The sequence below is a fragment of the Staurois parvus genome, unplaced genomic scaffold (genome assembly GCF_062004578.1).
Source record: "Staurois parvus isolate SC_StPar_1 unplaced genomic scaffold, SC_StPar_1.0 ptg000472l, whole genome shotgun sequence".
Classification (NCBI taxonomy): Eukaryota; Metazoa; Chordata; class Amphibia; order Anura; family Ranidae; genus Staurois; species Staurois parvus.
Genome location: NW_028318268.1, coordinates 910625 through 931362, shown reverse-complemented (window position 1 = coordinate 931362; position 20738 = coordinate 910625). Strand labels below are relative to the sequence as shown.

Below are 20738 nucleotides of genomic sequence, written 5' to 3'. Positions count from 1 at the left end.
GAATTTTTTTAGCATTTTTTTGAGACAGATAAAACTTTATTTTGGTGGTATTTATTCACCACTGGGATTTAAAATTTTTTTGCTATATAAATGAAAGTTCAAACATTTTGAAAAAGTGTTTCTAAAATTTTGCAAGTAATCTTTCTGCATAAATCTTGGCCAACATTTATTCAGCTATCTTTTTTGTAAAAAAAAAAAAAAAAAAAAAAAAAAAACCCCAAATTAGTTTATAACCAAAAAATTATATTTTTTCAAAAAATGTTTTTTAAATTTTTTATTTTTTTATATTTATTTTTGTTTTTGTTTTTTTTTTTTACATATTGTCACCCTAGCTGTACAATGTTACCATAGTGACACTGTACTACTTGTGGAGGGTGATAAATATATTTTTTTATTTTTACACTGATTGCTTTTACACCCAAAAAAGCTGTAAAAACAATAATTTCTCCCTCTCTCTGGCTGCATTTTAGTAGCCATTGAAAAATACTGTGTGAGCTGTGATTGGTCACAGCTTGTCACATGGTACAATGCTGTTGTGAATAGCCTTGTACCATGTGATCTCTGTGATCATTCACAGATTTCACACATAGTAAGCAATGATGTCAGGAAGTGACATCTTGCTTACACCTATTCATATGATCACTGATTGGCCAATCAGTGATCCCATGATCGGGACCTCACACAGAGGTCCCGTACAGCGACCTCAGCGTACAGCGGGCACCAGATCGCGGTGCCGTGCGCTCCCAGTGAGCGCGCACAATCCAAAATGGTGTGTGCCAGTCGGGAAGTGATTAAAGGGTAACTCCACTTTAATGGGAAAAAGTTGCAAGTAAAAAAAAAAAAAATGATTATTGCATATACACAATTCATATTGTGATTGAATGTTATTAAAAATGACCTTTCGTTTGCAATCTGCAGAATTGTGGGGTTTTTTTTTTTTTCTGTAAAATTCAATGCAATATAGCAACCTGGAGGTGTTCTGTAAATGTCATTTCCTGCTTGTGTGATTGGCTTACTGATTTTCCCAGATGTATGCACTACGATTACTCTGATTTTGGCCATCCCCTACAAAAAAAGTGTAATTTTTGGTGAGTTGCTCCCAAGGAAATTGCATCTAAAGTGATGCAGACCCTGCCAATTTCCTCGTTAGAGCTCTGCAAGTGCAGCAGCTGACTGAGAGTGAAAAAAAAAATCACCCCCATTCACATTCCACATGGGCACAGACAACCAGGCAATTTCTCTGAATAACAAGGTAGAAATCTGCAACAAAGTTTGAAAAATCCTTGCAATGTATTAACCCGGAGGGGAATCTCTGTTTTGTTTTTTGTTTTTCCCTCAGCAAAAGTAGAATTACTCTTTAAAGCTTCAGACTGATCTAAAAGGCACAGCAGCACTTGGACTAGGAGGAGGGGGGACTGGAATGGAATTGGCTTGGACTGAAAGAGGGAGGGCAGGAGTGGATATAGGAACCGGACAGGATGCATGCAAATGTGCTAACAAAGTACATGCTAATTGGAGGAGAGAGCAGAGTGAGGAAATGACTTCCCTTATTAGTTTGCTGCTGCTTGTTCATTGTGCAGTCAGCTGGATGTGGGTGCAGATTTCTGCAGTTGCTGCCCTCCACCTGGCTGTGATTTGTCGCAGGGCTGTGTAAATCTCTGGACTGGATGGACAGCCATGAATACAGCTCCTTACATGGGTTTCATCTGTGTATTTAGATATTGGACTAGAGATTGACTTTTTGCCTCTTTGCTGCTTGTATGTTACCATATGAGCACTAGAAGATTAGCTTGTAGGAGATTAGATTCAATGACTGCAGTAACCGATTGGTGTATAGGAACATCACTGTACATGACACCCACTATCCTGCACCCTAATCTTAGAGCTGCTATAGTACGGGTATGAAGAAAATGTGTGTGTGTGTGTGGGGGGGGGGGGGAGTGGAATTCAGTGGTGGTGCTGGGAGGGGTGGTAGTACCACTAGTCATTTTGCTGCACAATGACAGGAGGAATGTCAAGTTCAGTAAAGTAAAAGTTTGCTTGTTGCTGGTGGTTGATGCTGCTGGCTATGACATATGACATATTGGTGTCACATAGCTGCTTTGGATTCTTGAGATTTTTTTCGGTTTATGATTGTAATGTCCACGAACCTGTTTAGTGGCAGATCTGGGTTATTTGTGGGATTTTTTTTTTGTCTTTTTTTTTTTTTTTTTTGGTGCAAGCAACAAATGTATTATACAAGTAGGTCCTGTTTTAAATTGGTGTCTAAAAATACATGAACTGGTAGATTTATAAATGTGTATGGAATTGCTGTGCATGTTCGTCATGCCCTTTTTTTTCTGATCTATTTTGCATTGCCAACCTGAAAGGCTGTAAAAAAAATAAAAAGAAATTCATAAAAAAGAACTTCATAGATTCTATAGAACAGATTCTAAATTTTTATGGAACAGGAAGAGTCTCCCATTGCCAGATATAGTATTCTGATAGGCGGCAGTTGTGGTTGTCAGTATACCCAGTCGGCCAAAAGGTTACAGCCTACATGGTTCCACCAATTTTTTTTTCTGCTCGGGTCCTTTGGATTCTCAATTGAAGTTTTTTTGAGCTGGGTGGTGTCAGCAAGGCCACCCATGGCCTAAATTTGGTCTGATTCATGCAGAATTTATGCCATGTATAGCAACGGTTAGAGAAACCTCAAAAGGTAATTAGGATCTCTTTTTAGGAAAAATTTTTTTCTTTCCTACACATTTCATTAATGTTCTTTTATCTGTATCCTTTTTTGGTATGGTTTGTATTGCTTGGTAAATGAATGCTGTTTTATGGCTCATTACAGAGCAGTTCTGTTGTGTTCCTTTCTTTTGCTTAATTTCTTCAGTGCAATATAACTGGTTTCATTTTCTGTACAGGTTAATAATAATCCCTGCTGTGCTTATTCACTTTAAATGGGAAGCAAGTTGAGTTTGCCTTTTTCGTTTGTTGAGTCTATTGGTCCTTTTTTAAAGGACAAACTGTAAATTGTATGTTTATGCACAAAAAAAATTATTTGATGGCAATCTGCATACACCGGCACGCAAACTTGGCTTTGACTGTTCTACACAAGCCAGTTTGGACTCTATGGTGAGTAGCAAGATATTGATCGATTTTTGCATTATATGAGTATGGCTAAATTTGTACTATTTGGTCAGACAGTCCTGTCTAGGGCTATAGAGCAGTGGTCTCCAAACTGTGGCCCAAGAGCCGAATGCCACTCTTTGCTATTCTTTTTCCAGCCCTTGGTCACTATTCCTCCCAATGATATGAGGCACTTTTTCTCCCACTGTCATCAAGAGTTGGGTCTAATTTCTGCCACTGACATCAATGTGGGGGCACTATTCCTCCCACTAATATCAATAATGGGGCGCTTTTTGTCCCACTGATACCAGCAATGAGGCACTATTCCTCCGACTGATCTCACTATGGCATTTTCTACCCTCACTGGCCACGATCTTGCCCTCCTAAAGGCTGAAGAACAGTAAACTGCTCTTTGTTTGCTCTAGAGAAGAGGTCTCCAAACCTTTCAAAGTTTATAGGTTTGGCAAAAGAGTCTTCCAGCGGAATCAAGTGCAACCTGGAAATTCCCTGGCCCACGGATGTGAGTGTGGGAAAAAAAAAGATACTGGCTGTTGCCATTCGACCTTATTTGGACAAAATCATTAACCAAACATGACCATGTGGCCATATTAAGTCAAAGATGTCTGCAGCATTCCCAACCCCTTCCTACCAGGGCCATCTTAATAACATTTTGGGTCCCTGGGCAAAGTAGTGCACTAGGTCCCCTGCCAGCCTGCCAAAATTTTAAGCTTCTACTCTCAAGAATCAAAGTATAAATAGTTGATAGAATGAAACATATTTATTAATATTTTCAATAAAATTGACTTTAACCCCTAGACGCCGAGTGCACACAAATATGCAGCCTCTCAGCGTCTCAGCCTTGACACTAAGCGGCGGCATATTTGCGTACCATTTGAAAATACATATGCGCTAAGAGCGTGTGCTCCCAGTACATATATCCGTGACTCACGGAAAGGTCCCGATCTCCCCTTGCGATCGGGACCTTTACCAATCATGTGACCACCGTGACAGTGAATCACAGCGAGGGAAAATGTCACCAGCACACCGAGGATCACCAATATTGGTCCAAAAGTTTTAGTGAACGATCACATAGTTACAGCAAGGCAACGTTTAGGAGTCTCGCAGGACCCCTTCATCAGGCATTTGACTTACGGTGGTCACGTGACCCTAAAGCCCAGCCTCCCGGTTTCTGAAACCTCTTAAAGGGCTGGGAGGTGCCGGCGCAAAGGGGTTAAACAATAAGAAAACATGCCATAAATCAAAGACTAATCAACACGAAGGGAACAGTAATTTGGGGGGGAGGCAGAAGGGCACAGTACTGGTTCTGGGACAATGCCTGGACTGTCCAAGGACCACTTGGTAAAAAAAACATGACTGTCCTAGCAAATCTTTGCTAGTATGCAGTAATTGAATATTACCATGGGGCCCCCATACACCTGGGTCTCCTGGGCAGTGCCCATGCATTAACACATCCCTGCTTCCTGCCTTTTTCACATTTCACAGTAATTCCCCTTCAGGTAGCTTAACAACACTGGGCAGCTCACCTTGGCAATCCTTTGCAGCTCTCATCCAAGCTCAAATGTCTGCAGCTCCCCTCTTGCCAAGATGCAACATTCCAGCTCTTAACCCTTAACTTGGTGGCCTAGATCTCCGAACCTTACTGTCCCCTGTTGAATTTTAGATTAGCTTATAACTCCCAATATATACAGTATAGATCTCGAGAGCTGACACACTCCTGCTGTCGTCAGTCAATCCCTTCGTTCTGCTGGGAGAGACCTACTTCAGGGGACCTTGGGGACCCAACCCTAATATGAACTTTCCTGCAGTAGGTCTCCTCAGTGGGATCAATCACCAGGCGTACGGAACTGGCATCCGCACAGAGCGTGACAGGTTTGGAGATCTGTGTGTTGGGGGGAGTTGGGTTAATGGCTTCTGTCATACATGGATGCAATTTCAGAAGAATAACCATTCCTTATATAGAAGGGTGTACACTTTGTGGGGGCTATCCGCAAATACAGCAACAGAAGCTGCTGTAGATATAGGAAAAAAGGAGCCTAGACGTTGTGGGTTCAATCACTAAATATTTTGGTATGGTAAAAAAAAATGTTTAAGATCGTCTTCACTGAGAAAAGAAACCATCTTTTCAGCTGCATTAAATAATAATTGCAAAGCCAGAAGGAAAATCCTCTACTAAAGTGAAGAGTTTGAAATGAAAATGCAAATCCTAAAGTTGTCATTGACGTGTAGGAGATAGACATGGGCTAAGCACGCTGTGACAGGAAAAACCTGAGATTTCCTTGAACAGCCTTATATCTGTAGCTCCACTCATCCTAATGAAATGCAGTTTTTACTGACGGTATCCTCTGCCTTTTGGGTTTTTTAAATCATGATCTCAGTTTAAATTTTCTTTGTTTTATTATGGCGTTACTTTAGAATCCCAAAACCTGACCTGTATAAATGATATGGTCATCTGGGAATCAAGTAGTTAAATGAATAACCTGTCATTTTGGGATAGCAGGGTGGTGGCGTAGGAGCCACAATGTGTTAATTTCTGTTTTGTTAGCGTGTTTGTTTTCAGAGAGCGCGGTTATAAAGTTTGCGTGACTCTGAACACACAGGTGGCTCTTAACAAGGCCTTCTGTTCGGCAGCCTTTTGTAACATAAGCAAATACTTGTCTACCTGAGATTTGTGATGCTGTCCTATACAAATATTGTTCTGAGAATCTATTTCCTCTTCTGAGTGTAGTTCTGAATGTCCTTTCTTGTTCATATAGCTTGATAGTAGTGTAGGTACCTAATGGCTTTTAAAGAAGACTTTCTCAACCTTTTATCACAGAGGAACCTTTAACATTTTCAGGTCTCTGGGAACTCCTTCTAAAACCAAATCATTGGGTGTCAGAACGAAAAATGCCCCCTACTTCGGTATCCAGTGGGCAAATGGTATTGGTGGCCAGAATGCCATAGTTTCAGATAGGGTTTTTTTTTTTTTTTCCCCTCTCCAAGAATAGGTGCAGGTACTCTCCCCCATCCCCTCTTCCAAGTTGCCCCTTGTTGTCCCCCACCCAACTCTCAGCACTGTTCCTTGGTTCCACCCCTGCCCATTTTCCAGTACTGCCCCTTTTAGAGAACACATAACCATGTATCATTTTATGGTGCTAAGAAATTTTGTATGGAACAATAGATCTCCCAGCGGCCAGCATCAATAGACCCTCCAGCAGCCAACAACAATAAACCTATCCCTCAGCAGTAGATTCCCCTTCCTAGGGAGAGTAGATTCCCCTTCCTAGGGAGAGTAGATTCCCCTTCCTAGGGAGAGTAGATTCCCCTTCCTAGGGAGAGTAGATTCCCCTTCCTAGGGAGAGTAGATTCCCCTTCCTAGGGAGAGTAGATTCCCCTTCCTAGGGAGAGTAGATTCCCCTCCACCAGCAACAAAAGACCCTCCCACACCCCTTGCCATACCATACATTCAGCGCTGGAACTGCGTTCCTCCACATTCGCGCTGAAAAAAAGCCCCAGCTAAAAAGAAAATCATTGCTGTCATGCCAATGGCTCTTCCAAGTGGTGTTGGTCCTGAAACTATGCAGGCACCATAAGATGAGGTCAATCGGCTGCATCACCCCTCGCAAACTCTGCAGAAACCCTAGAGTTCTGCGGAACCCTGGCTGAGGATGGCTGGTAAGGCAAGTATAAGGGTTCATGTACTGCAGCTGATAAACTGACGTTCATGAGCTTTTCTGTGGGTTTTTTTTTTTTTTCTTCAGCAGCCCTTGAACTCTCCCCAGTGTTTTCCTATGTGTCCATGTACACATAGTCGTTTACAGTCTTTGTTTTAACGCACCAAACTTGCGTTCCGGAGTAGATTTTATCAGCGTTCCAAACGCTTGTAAACACGGTTAACCGCGTTTAGAAGTGTTTGCGTTTTGAAGCATTTTTTTTTTAACTCTTCCATATCCAGATGCAGTCCAGAGCCTTTTTTCATCATCAGAAATGCATGCAAAGCATTTTCCATGTATTCAAATGGACCCAGTACACCAGCTCAGTTAGTTCCAGGTTTTGCATGAAGGGAAAAATGGTAAAACGTGCTGCATTATGCTCATGATGGGATCCATAGTGAATACAACCAGAAAAGACAGGTCATTTCAACACATACTGCTCCCTCTGCTTCTGCTCTCTTTCTCTCAAAATGTCTGAAATAGTTAATTTTTTACTTCATTTCAGTGCATTCTGGGCATTTTGGAAGGTCTCCTGAGGTTATCTTAAAAAACCTTTTCTAAACGCAAATGCACATAAACGGTTTGCAAATGTGTCTAAACAGATGTTTTTTAACCTAAGTTTTCCAGCAATCGGTTTCCATCGTTTAGAAGTGTTTGCCAAATGTCCTGTGTACATGAGCCCTTAAAATGGTCAATTCTGACTCGTCTCCTCAGCCGTTTATTGTGTTGAAGGAACATTCAGCTGTTCTTTGTGCTGCGCTGATGTCCAGGTACACAAAGCGACTTTGCAGATATTACCTATTATGTCTGGCTTTTTTCCCCTCTGCTTTTGAGTTGTTATCCCATATCCAGCACAGTGTAAACATTGCTTTGTTTATAGTCAGCCTGTCTGTACACATTAGTGTACAGAGAAGCATCTGATTAGCGCTGGACTGAAAACACCAAGGAAGGAATCTGAGATCTCTTTAGCTGTTCATTCTGGTTTCCACAATTAGATGACTCGGATCACGTGGTATGAAAGGATCGGAAGAGCTTAGCTGGGCTCATGCCGTGGTTTCAGCTTCTGATCTGTGTCTTCGGTGATTAATGGTTTTCTGTGCAAGTGCTTTGGAGTATACAGATCATCATTCCTTTCTCCTAGTACTGAAGATATTGAATCAAACTGGTATGTGGAACAGAGGAACGCATACCTTCCTTGTTCTTAATTCAGACTTGCTGTTTGTTGTGTTGATCGGTGCAGACAGGCTTGGTGTAAACAAAGCCATGTCTTTGGGCATGTAGTGACTCTTCTCAAAGCAGAACAGCTACGGGATTAAGAGGTATTTCCTGGTCCGTTGTAGAAAAAGAAACAAAACCATGTGCACATGATAAATTGCCACATCAAATGGTTTCTTTTTATTCATTTTGCTTGTATCTTATTGATCATTCCACCAACACTAAAAACCAGCATTGATGATTTTCAGTGTGTGGTATATTATCAGGATTAGAATGTTTAAAAGAGAAGTATGGGTATTTTTTATATATATATATATATATATATATATATGCACCTAGGTAGATGCAGCATATCAGTCCAATGTTTCATCTGTTCTCCACTGGTTCTAAGGCTGAGAACTGAGCGATCAGACACCGCTGATCACTCAGTTCTCCCCTCTTCTCTGAGCAGAGAGCCATGGCTGTCTGTCTATGGCTCTCCCCCCCTTCCCCAGTGCTCACTGGAGTGCTGAGCTGTGGAGGGGGCAGATTGCCGAGAGGCTGAGCCAGGCACCAGTCCAGGCTCCTGAGTGGATCCCGACCCTTTCCCCGTCCTGGGCTTGGTCACAAGAGTGCAGAACGAACCACACTCCTGTGATCCACAGGAGAAGTACAGCCAAACGAGCTTTGGCTGTACTTCTCCTTTTAAACTTTTCTCATTAAAGAGGAACTTCAGTCCCCTTTGATTATGGCTCTGCCCCCTCCACTGGCACCTCCATTTTCAATAGTCAAGCGCATGCACCAGGTCTCCCCTCCTGTAGCTTTCTGCAGTCAGCCTGTAGGGGGTGCAGTCTGCTGGGTCCCTTCCACAGCTTTGCTCTCTGCTCAGTTTATGTAGAGCACAGTGATGACATCACTGCTACTTTTACAAGGTTATATATGGGTTTGCAATGGTGCATAGTGGTGTGGACTTACTGTATGTCCCATGTGGCTAGTGAGGAATATATTTAAATCAATTCAGCTTTAAGGCTAGCCATACATTATACAATTGTTCTTATTTAACCACTTCAAGTCCGGATACTCTTACCCCCTTCCTGTCCAGGCCAATTTTCAGCTTTCAGCGCTATCACACTTTGAATGACAATTGCGCAGTCATGCAACACTATACCCATATGAATTTTGTAGCATTTTTTTGAGACAGATAAAACTTTATTTTGGTGGTATTAATTCACCATTGGGATTTTAATTTTTTTTTTTGCTATATAGATGAAAAAGTCCAAAGATTTGAAAAGTGTTTTTTCTTATGAAATTTAGGAAATAATCTTCATAAATCTTGGCCAAAATGTATTCAGTTATATTTTTAATAAAAAAACTAACCCAAATTAGTTTTTATAACCAAAAATTATAATTTTTGTAAATTTTTTTTTTTTTTAATTTTTATTTGTTTTTTGGGTTTTTTATTTTTATTTTTAACATGCTGTGACACTGCACTACTTGTGGGGGGTTATGAAGTTTTTTGGGTTTTTTTTTCATTTACACTGATTGCTTTTACACCCATAAAGGCTGTAAAAGTATTCGTTTCTCCTTCTCTCTGGCTGCATTCTTGAGGCCATTGAGAAATACTGTGAGCGCTGTGATTGGTCACAGCTTGTCACATGGTACAAGGCTGTTGTGAATAGCCTTGTACCATGTGACCTCTGCTTACTATGTGTGAAATCTGTGAATGACCACAATGATGTCAGAAGTGACATCTTGCTTACTACTCTTCATGTGATCACTGATTGGCTCAACAATCGGGGATCCACTGTGTCCGGAGGACACAGCAGACACCAGATCGCGGTGCTGTGCACTCCCAAGGAGCACGCACAAGCAGGGGGCAGGGAGGCCATTTATATACATGGGCCGGACGGGAAGTGGTTAATTGCATTTATATTTATCTTCAACTATGTAGTGTGAGGGCCTGCCTGATTGCATACAAATTGAAAGTGTTTGGGTTTGACCCCCTATTATATGGTTTTGGTAAATTTTAAAGGAAAATTGTACAAGAAAATGGTATGATGTGTGGGCAGCCTAAACCACTTGCCAACCGTGCTATAGCCCAATGACGGCTACAGCGCAGTTGTTCAGTTCTGGGAGGGCTTCATATGACGTCCTCCCAGAACGTGCCCCCAGCGATCACCATGATCAATGTGTCCTATGGACACAGCTGATCACGTGATGTGGTAAAAGGCCAATCACAGCGACCTTTTACCACGTGACCAGCTGTGTCCTATGGACACAGCAGATCATCAGTTAATGCAGTTGCCAGTTATTGGCTGCACTTTCCTTGCGCTGTCACAGGGGAAAGTACTGCAGATAACCGGCAATTGACAGAGGAGGGATTGGCACTGATCATTAGGGCACTGATGATCAGTGCCGCCCATCGGTGCCACCCAGCAGTGCCGTCAGTGCCACCAGTGCCCATCATTGTTGCATATCAGTGCCGCCTATCGGTGCTGCCTCATCAACGCACATCAGTGAAGGAGAAAAAGTACCTGTTTGCAAAATTGTATAATAGAACCAAAGAAACTTTTTTTTTTTTTTTGCTATTTTTTTCTTTATAGCACAAAAAATACCTCCAAAAGAAAGTTCTATTCATGTGGGAAAAAAATTATAAAAACTTCATATGGGGACAGTGTTGCATGACCACATAAGACCACGCAATTGTCATTCAAAGTGCAACAGTGCTGAAAATTGGCCTGGGCACTAAGGAGGGGGGGTATAAGTGCCCGGTAGGCAAGTGGTTAAGGCTTCATTCAAATCTGTTTGTTCCGTGAACACACAAACACGTGTTGCACATGTTGTACCAATACATTTTTAACTGAGCCCCCAACATGGCCAGCAAGATTCACTAAAACTTGCTGTAAAAAAACAAAACCGGCTAAACTCTATGCCTGGAAAAGGTACAGGAGCTTCTTTGGCGTGTTTTTCGAGTTTAGAGCAGCACATCCAAATGAATGGGCTGCCCAATGCGCGGCATGTGAAACATCTCAGCAAACGCTAAATGTGGACGCAGGCTAAAGGAAGCTCCATTTCTCTATGCTGCATCATGGTTGGTAAACTACCGGGACCTCCTGATTACACTGCAAATGTTAAATGTTCAAAGGTGAACTAACCCCTTTTAATCATGTCCAGCATTACATTTGTGTTTACAGACTATGCATGATGAATTGAAACTGTACCATGAGAAGTAAAGTAAAGAGCTGTATTTTGCAATTCATAAGGAAGTAGAGGTGGAAATCTGCTATGATTAATGTTACACCTGTATTAGTCAGAGCGGCGTCATGATGGAGCTCTTACAACAGACCTCTGATGGATTATCAGCCCTGCCTGCCAGCAGTAGGTTATACCCACAAATGCCTTCCTCACGATCTTTGCCTATCCAGCTGATCGTCTGCACACGCCTAGAGCTGCCCCATGTGGCTTGTATTCCTTGGCACAGTAGGAGGCAGAGCAGCATGGAGTCAGCTGATGCATAGGGCTCTACAAAACACATGCATGAATCATTAGTGTAGGTTTGTGCTCGGGGTCACCATGTAACATTGCATCCTGTGCTGACAGGAGGCCTTGAAAATAAGCACTTAGTCTCTGATTCCTTGTGTTGAAAGGAGTCACAGATGTGAAATGTACTTTTGTCATATAAAAGGATGTCTAAAAATTCCTGAAATGTTTTTGCATAGTTGATAATGTAAAAGTATGAGATTTGTAACTTATTTATATAATACAATTATTTATCTCCTTTTTTTTTTTTTCTATTTTTTTTTCTATTTTTTTCTTTTCTTTCTCTATCTTTCTCTATCCTTCTCTATCCTTCTCTTTCTTTCTCTCGCTTTCTTTCTCTCGCTTTCTTTCTCTCGCTTTCTTTCTCTCGCTTTCTTTCTCTCGCTTTCTTTCTCTCGCTTTCTTTCTCTCGCTTTCTTTCTCTCGCTTTCTTTCTCTCGCTTTCTTTCTCTCGCTTTCTTTCTCTCGCTTTCTTTCTCTCGCTCTCTTTCTCTCGCTTTCTTTCTCTTTCTCTCGCTTTCTTTCTCTTTCTCTCGCTTTCTTTCTCTTTCTCTCGCTTTCTTTCTCTTTCTCTCGCTTTCTTTTTCTTTCTCTCTCGCTTTCTTTCTCTCTCGCTTTCTTTCTCTCTCGCTTTCTTTCTCTCTCGCTTTCTTTCTCTCTCGCTTTCTCTCTCTCTCGCGCTCTCTCTCTCTCCAATGAAGTGGTTTTTTTAGCAGTTTATATTTACTAAAGTAATTGCATTTCCATGTTGTGTGTACTGTGGGAGACCAGATATAGTGAATGCAGGGTCCTGGGTTTAGTAACACTTTAAAAGATGTGCATACAGTATACCCGAGTGATGATTTACAGGAGATTACAAGAGGCTGATAAATTAAGGTACTTAAAGGGAACTGCACTGTATCTGAGCACCGCAAACCAAAAATGCAAATAAATTCATTTTTAATATTCAAAGCAAATGCACCCATCTTTCCATGGCTCCATGCTTTATTTTGAAAAATCATTTTGGCATTGGCCATCTTGATTAAAGGCAAATGATTCATGTAGCAGTTACTTTCTAGAATCCATCTGCCCTTAGCTCAGGCATAAGCTGAGCTGAGAACCTTCCCTCCCCTCCTGAAGATTCCTGGGATGTATGACATAATTTGCCTAGGCATGGAATCAAGGAAGCAACTGAAGAAATGTGTAAAAAAAAAAAAAAAAAAAAAAAAAAAAATTATAACAAATATGATATGCTTTCCTGTAAGGATTAAAAATCGTCTGTTGATTGAGAGAGTGAAGTTCCACCTTAAAGGTTATTTTTATTGTATTTTTTGTAAACCTCAGATGAGTAGCGTCTCTTGCGCTGGTGGCTGTTTTTAGTTGAAATGTTCTTCTCTTCTGCCTCATTGACACTCCCCCTCCCCCAGCAGTGGTAATCTTTGGTCTTGCAGGGGTTGATATGAGCCATTGAACTCGTCAACAAGGGTGCCAAATTTTGCCTGCCCTTTATGCCCCCTCTTCCATACATAGAAGCTGTGCTATAGCTTCCAGCAATGAATGGAGGAGGTGGACCTTGCATTCTTTTGCCCATCCTCCATAATGCATTATAGGCTGTTTCTGTCCCCCATGCAGCCTCACCTGGCCCAAATGATTCATTGTTTTACATCTCTATATTCTGGGTTAATTGCAAAATGCAGATAGTTGCACCTAAAAATATATTAAATAATAAGTGCATTGGCTGTAACCCTGAACTCCAGGCAGATGTTAACAACTGCAGCTAATGGCGTCTTCATATCTATCTCCTTTAACCCTCTCTTTGCTGCACTGGGGGTGTTAAGAAATGGTAGGAGCCAGTTGGTCTGTACAACAGGGGCACGTTTGCTGGCATGATCTCACCGGTGTGCTGCTTCTTTCATCATTCAATGACTAAATTGTTGGGGGGACCTCCAGATAGTGCTACAGTGGAGGTCAAGTACATGAACTGTCTGACAAGGGCAGATGGATCACAAGATTGTCATGCGGAGAGCTGCAAATCCTTTGGCAGGTATAATGGCACCCATATATTGTTGTAGAACATATTTGGCCATTTGCCTGGACTTCAGCTTCAACTGTAGAAGTAAAATGTTTTCTCTGTTGAGCTTTAGACTTAAATGTTAATCAGGTGAATAATCCAGCCACTGAAAAGATCTTGCTGCTGCTTCTTTTTTTTTTTTTTACATGTATTTGAATACTTTTATGAAACCTTTGAAGATGGGAATTTGAAAGTCTGGTTGCTATAATTATTTCTGTTGATGCCCCATAAACTACCCAAAGTTGCTGGAACCCTGATATTACATAAAAGGCATCTAGCGTCTGCTCATTCTTTGTGCATAGGGTCTGATTGACTAATGATAATAAAGACAGCTGTCTATGGTTTTCAGAAATATACGCTAGGAGCATAAATATCAATTTAGGTCCACTTCAGTGGACATTGGAGGGGTTCTCATTCCCTTTTAATCAGCTATTTTGTGCTGAGCACTCCGTTTTATTTAAAGTGGAGCTCCACCCAAAAGGGGAAGTTTCTGCTTTAAACACTGGTCCCCCTCACCCCATTAAAGATTGGCACCTTTGGGGAGCGGGTACCTGAAATTCACAGGTGCCCACTCCCACTTCTGCTGCGATCGCCTAGGCAATCGGAAGCAGAAGTTATCCTCCTACCCTCCATCCCTGTAGATCTCTGGGACACATGACAGGTCCCAGAAGACTACGGGGCCATTCAGGAAGCGCAGCGCTACTCACACATGTGCAGAGGGTACCCGGCTGTGAAGCCGCAAGCTGTCCCAGCCAGGTGTCCACACTGAAGATGCCGACACCTGCAACACCAGTCGGCTGGTGAAACGAGTTGCGTGGAAGACACCGTGGGATTGAGGGACAGGTGAGTGGCTGTTTTCAAAAGTCAGCAGCTAAAGTTTTTGTAGCTGCTGACTTTTTTTACAGCATGAGTAGAACTCCACTTTATTATCACAGAAGGCAAAACCTTTTTTTTTTTTTTTTTTTGTGTGTGGAGAGGGATTAGAAACACCTGTCAGGTTTTATTGTGTTCTGCAACCCCGTTGGGTAGATTTACCATCTGCTTGTCCTGGGTGACTGTCATCCATGATCATCTTAGATTTGGAGTGGTCACCTCAACTGAAGAAGAGTGAAGATTCTTGGTTCTGGTGCCCTGGTGAGTAGTGGGGTTTCTTCTCACTTTGGCAAAGGAAGTGAAGGAAAATTTCCCCTCCTTGATTTACCTGTTCTGGTGACAACTCAATTTTTTGATTTCCCATGACTTTGTGTTGGTAAGACTGATCACCAAGAAAAATAGGTACTCAAACCAATGAAGACATAGACTACACAAAGTCTGATAGGAGTTCTAATCCTTGTCCATGCTTCAATCCATCTATGGTCAGGCTCATTGTACTCTAGTCGATACATCATTTGACTTCGTTACAACCAACATGTTGAATTTTCAGCAGGCGGTTCTTGCCAGCAGCTATATCCGCTAGCAGTAATCACTGTGTTTTTCACGGAAGGGACAACTCAAAGAACCCCACCAGGAGAACACAATAGCTCAGCGGGAGGGATTCCCCCATCAACACGGACTGTGTTGATGGAGGACTCCAGCGATTTTGCTTTCCTGCAACCCATGGATGTAGGAAAGAAAATCACGTAATCTATAGCCTGCCTAACTGTGGGTAGCAGGAAGTATAGATTGTGTGCCAGACATGCCAATTTACGTTCTGGCATGGAGACTTCTTCACACATTTTTGTGAATTTTTAACATTTATTTTGTGATTGTGTCGTCCTTCCTTCCTTCCTTCCTTTTTTTTTTTTTTTTTTTTTTTTTATAGCCGTCTGTATGCGAAGTGAAAAAAAATAATGCCAAAATCATGATGCAACTTTCCCTTTCTTTATATAAAATGAGCCCGTCTGTTTTGAATTTTTGTGTGAAGAATGCCTTTGCTGCCACCCACGTGCTGTAGGCATGAGAGGATCTTGGCTGTAGTTCATTAACCGCAGGTTCTGGATTTGACTGTAAAGATCATTTAAGGGTATGAAATCCAACTGGCAGCAGTTGTCACCCATGGGGGGGGGGGGGGGGGGAAATACAGGCTTGTCTTTGATTCATGAAAACAATCAGCACCGTAGATCAATAGAATCCATCTCCATCGTTCTTTAAGTTTCTGTTACACAGAGCTCCCTTAATCATGGCACTTGTTTAGTTCTAGCCCAGAACGCTGGTGTCAGTCATAAATTCGCTGTAGTTAAAATATCGTTATGTAAATGATCTGAAAACTGACGTCTTGAAGTTTGCCGTGTAACAGGCAGTTGATTTTGCATATTAACACAAACAAGTTGGCGTTTTTTCACAGCCCAGATTTTTTTTTTTCTTGTGTAGAAAATTGTTCTTCTCTATGCAACAAAAACAATTGAGTACTGTCTGTGGGTTTTTTATTTGTTTTGTATTTGTGGTTTTTTTGTTTTTTTTTTTTTTTTTTTTTGCACGAACATCCAAATTTTCAGGGCAAACTTTCAGGGCGTCCCCCCCCCCCCCCTTTTCTTCAAGGTCTAGGCATTATCCAAGAACACTGCTTGGACCTTAGAGGACTTGCATCCTGAAATCTTTCGGGGTGTACCCCCTTATTAAGGTCAAACAATGCCAGGAGTACCAGGTGGACCTTGAAGAAGGATGTACACCCCAAAAACATGTCCTGGAAAATTTGGACAGGACTTGTTTGGACAGTAATTGTTTTTTGTTTCAAGTGCAGTAATACAGCTACAATCATTTCAGGCTTAATTAGGCAGGAATTTGTCTGGAGTCTGGATCTAGAACAAAATTATTGGTTGTTCATTTGCAAAAGTACCAGTAGTGAGAAACGTCTTTATGACAATAAGGTGGGTTTTCTTGTTTTGCTATTTTATAAGAAAACATAGTTATTTTGGTCCATATACTTGTCATATCCACCAAGCAACTCTGGTATTCAGTAATGACTTTCTGTGTGATTTATTGAATGCTAATCCTCACAATCCAGAGTTCAGACTTGAGACTGCAAGTTTTTTTAATGAATCCCTGAGCATATGATTTCCCGTAAGCCATTTATGACAGATTCGGTGATGGCTGTCATTAATTGGGTAATAATAGTTACCTAAGCATTGAGAGTCTAGATTGCCACATAGTTTTGGTGTGATGGAAAACTGGGAATACGATTGTATCTTCACTGAGAGAGGAACTATATTTCCATTGTATTGAATGCAATCATGCTGGAGAAAAATGTTCAGTTTGGAAGTCATTACTAAAGTGGACAGATTGCGCTTGTGATTGCCAGAAGATCTGCCGATCTGTGGTTTGCATCATCTAATTATGCTTGTCATAGCAGGAGAAGTACTTAAAGGGAAACTATAATGTATTTTTAATACGGGTTTAAGTGCCTGTTATTGAGTATGCATCTTGAGTCTTTATTAAAATGTTAACCTGAAAGTAGTTTCTGATATGACTTTTAAAATTTTTAAGTGACTGATGCTTTGTTTAGATAATCTTTTCTGACCGGGATATTCACTCACTGTCCACTTTGTATTATGTACACCTTGCTAGTGCCAAGAAAATATCCCCCACACCATTACTCCACCACCACCAGTCTGAACCATTGATACAAAGCAGGATGGATCCATGCTCTCATGTTGTTTACGCCAGTTTCTGACCCTACCATCTGAATATCGCAGCAACAAGTGTGCTTATTCTCCTCTGACCTCAACAAGGCAGTTGCATCCACACAACTGCCTCTCACTGGATAGTTTCTCCTTTTGGGACCATTCTCTGTAATCCCTAGAGATGGTTTTGGGTGAAAATACCAGTAGATCAACAGTTTTTGAAATACTCAGACCAGCCCATCTGGCACCAACAACCATGCCACGTTCAAAGTCACTTAAATCCCCTTTCTTCCCCATTTTTTTGAACTACAGCAAGTCGTCTTCACCACATATACATGCCTAAATGCATTGAGTTGCTGCCTTGTGATTGGCTGATTAGCAATTTGTGTTACCAAGCAATTGAACCTAATTAAGTGGCCAGTAAGTGTCTACACCGATCAGTCAAAAAATTATGACTATCCAACATAACCCTTTCAGGCATGGACTCCTAGACCTATGAAGTAATGTTCTGGTATCTGGTACCAAGCGGTCAGTAGCAAATCTAAAATGATTTGCTACTGACCGCTTGGTACCAGATACCAGAACATTAGTCCTTTACACTGAGAGGAGGGGCCTTTTTATAGATCAGACTTGTTTTTCCAGGACATACCTCATATGCTTGATTGGATTGAGATTTGGAGAATTTGTTCCTCAAACCATTCTTGAATTCAAGAAACCAGACCACCATCTTCCATTGCTCTCTGGTCCAGTTCTGATCAGGTGTACGTTGTAGGCGCTTTTGGCTGTGGACACGGGTCAGCATGGGCTCCCTCAACAGTCTGTGGCTACGCAGCCTCATACACCACAAACTGCAATGCGCTGTGTTCTGACACCTTTCTGTTGAAACCAACATTTAACTTTTTCAGCAATCTGAGCTACAGTAGCTCTTGTTTTGGATCAGACTACATGGGCTAGCCTTTTCTCCTCACCTATACCAATAAGCCTTGGCCATCCATGACCCTATGGCCATTTCATTGGTTTTCCTTTCTTGGACCACTATTGTTTGGTCCTGACCACTGTGGACTGTGAACATCTCACAAAAGCCACAGTTTTGGAGTTGCTCTGACCCAGTCATCTAGCCATTACAATTTGTCCCTTGTCCAAGTCGCTCAAATCCTTACACTTGCCCACTGTTTCCTGCTTTCATCACAACAAAATGTTCACTTGCTGCCTAATATATCCCACCCACTTTCAGATGCTATTGTAAAGAGATAATCAATGTTATTCACTTTACCTGTCATTGGCCATAATGTTATGGCTGATTGATTGGTGTAGTTTCTTTATATATATTAAAAACAAATTTAAAAAATCTTTTTATTTCTACAAGGGTTCAAACAAGATTTACAAAATTAAACCGACCCAACCAAGGTACAGAAATAGGGTAGGGGACCTCGAGACTAGAACCGTGTCTCTCAAGTGACCACGCAGGGTCATGCATTAATTCTTTGTGGTAGGTCGCCTCGCAGGGCTCAGGTGTAGATTCTCTTTAGTGCTTAAAACTAAATAACTGTTGAGATGAAATCAGCCAGCCATATGTAACCCTTTTCAGTACAGCAGCAGAGGTTTAGTAGCTGTATAAAGTTGTGATTTATTATTGAATTTGGCTTATAGTCTGTTAAATTGTCTGTCTGTACAAGTTTATAGATGTACTTCTTAGAAGAGAAGGTAACACACAGTACAGTCATTGTGCCACACTACTAAGGCCCCATTCATACTTGAATTTGGTTGTGCAATTCCTTAACCTCAAGATGAACTATCCCAATAATCAATGGGCCCTTTCACACCTGAGTATTGTGTTGCGTGAAACTTAAAAAAACTACATGAGCTGCTTTGAGGCAGAATCATGTATTTTTGGCTGCATAGAGTTTAAGGAGAGCACCTGAAAATGGCATGTTAAGGCGTGGTATTCAGGAGCTTCCATTTAAAGTCTAGGGGGCCAAAAAAAGTGATTCTGCTGCTGTGTGAAAAAGTGTATAAATATGTGGGGGAAAAAAGGCCTCTAAGTTGCTTGGCTATGCTAATGCTCCATTTTGAATGAGTGCTGTCAGTAGAGCAGCAAATGAACAAATACAAATTCTTTCCTGACCCTAAACATTTAATAGCTACATACAAACATATTTGTGGAATCATAAGATTTATACTTAGTAGATCACGTTCACATATGTTAAATAAGAAAAATGTTGTGTTCGCTTTACATTATAGAGGCGACATTTTCAATTCTGCAGTTTGCCTAATGAAGTTTGTCAACACTGCTATATTCCTCTGTGGTAGGCAAATGGCTGATCAATTAAGGCAATGTATTGTGAACAAAGACCTCCATGTCTGATCCTGTTGTCTTTACATTTCATGGGAAAATATGTCACTATGAGTAAATGCGCCTAAAAGATGGTCTCTGATCTTGAAGAGTCGGGCTATGGTTTTTGCCTGTCCCCCAACTGTCCTAGTCGCAAATTAGACATATATTGAACAGTGTTTTTTTTGTTTGTTTTTTGGTTGGTTTGTAAATGATTGAATAAGAGTGCCAATTGAAAATAAGGACAGGCTCAGTCCAGAGGTTGGAAACCTGACCTTGTTTAACATTGTTTCCCCATCACAGCAGAGATATATCTTTTACTCCCCAAGAAACCAAGCTTATAATGGAATACTGTATAGCGCTGTGGTGGTAGCATATCCCAAAGGTGGTGAAATGGCTCCGGCAAGATTGGAATGTACTCTGAAGTCTAGGGGGGTTAGTTTAAAGATCACGTTAGAGAGGGAATGGAAGTGTTCTTGCCTCAGACATCTGTGCTAGGCAGCATATTCATAAATATGAATGGCCACATTGTGTGATTGATTAGCCCAGCTTTTTTCAACCAGGGTCCCTGGGCACCCTGGGGTGCCTTCAGATTTTTTCAGGGGTGCCTTGGCAAAGTGAATAAAAATTACCCAGAAATTGTATACAAGCCAGAGGCAGGATCAAACCTGCCTTTTAATTACACAAAACCACAGGGTTTCCCTGTGCACCATTACAATCAGTTGATAAGGAGGACATTGGCACCTGCACAGCATCCTTATTTGCACCTCCACTGCGCCACTCACTCAGCACTGGGGTCACATTAGCTGAGTGAGAGAGAGAAACTGAGGGAGAAGAGAAACATTGGAATACTAGACAGTAGGAGTGTGCAAAGGAAAATTTTGCTTAGAAAGAATAAATCACCTCTAATGCTGGGTGCCTTATGTGTATGATTGTTGCCGCATTATGTAAAACTATTCATTTAGTTTTTAAACTTCAGAATGGGGTGCCTCAATTTGTGCAGAACTGTAAAGGTTGCCTTGACTAAAAAAAAAAAGGTTGAGAAACACTGGTTTAGCCCATACAACAGGGTCAAGAAGGTATGCTGAAGACCACTCTGTCTGTAGCATCCTTTCTCTACCTTTTTAACATACAAGGTACCCTTGAAATAACTTTCCAGTCTCAGGGAACCCCTGCTAATAATTAATATGTCTATATTCTCA

The 20738-nt window shown here is 41.3% G+C and overlaps 1 protein-coding gene across 1 annotated transcript in view; it reads left to right on the top strand.

Annotated features, from left to right (window-relative positions):
* Positions 1-20738, top strand: part of FURIN (furin, paired basic amino acid cleaving enzyme) — a 337561-nt gene that overhangs the window by 65532 nt on the left and 251291 nt on the right. The gene's annotated exons all lie outside the window — the stretch shown is intronic.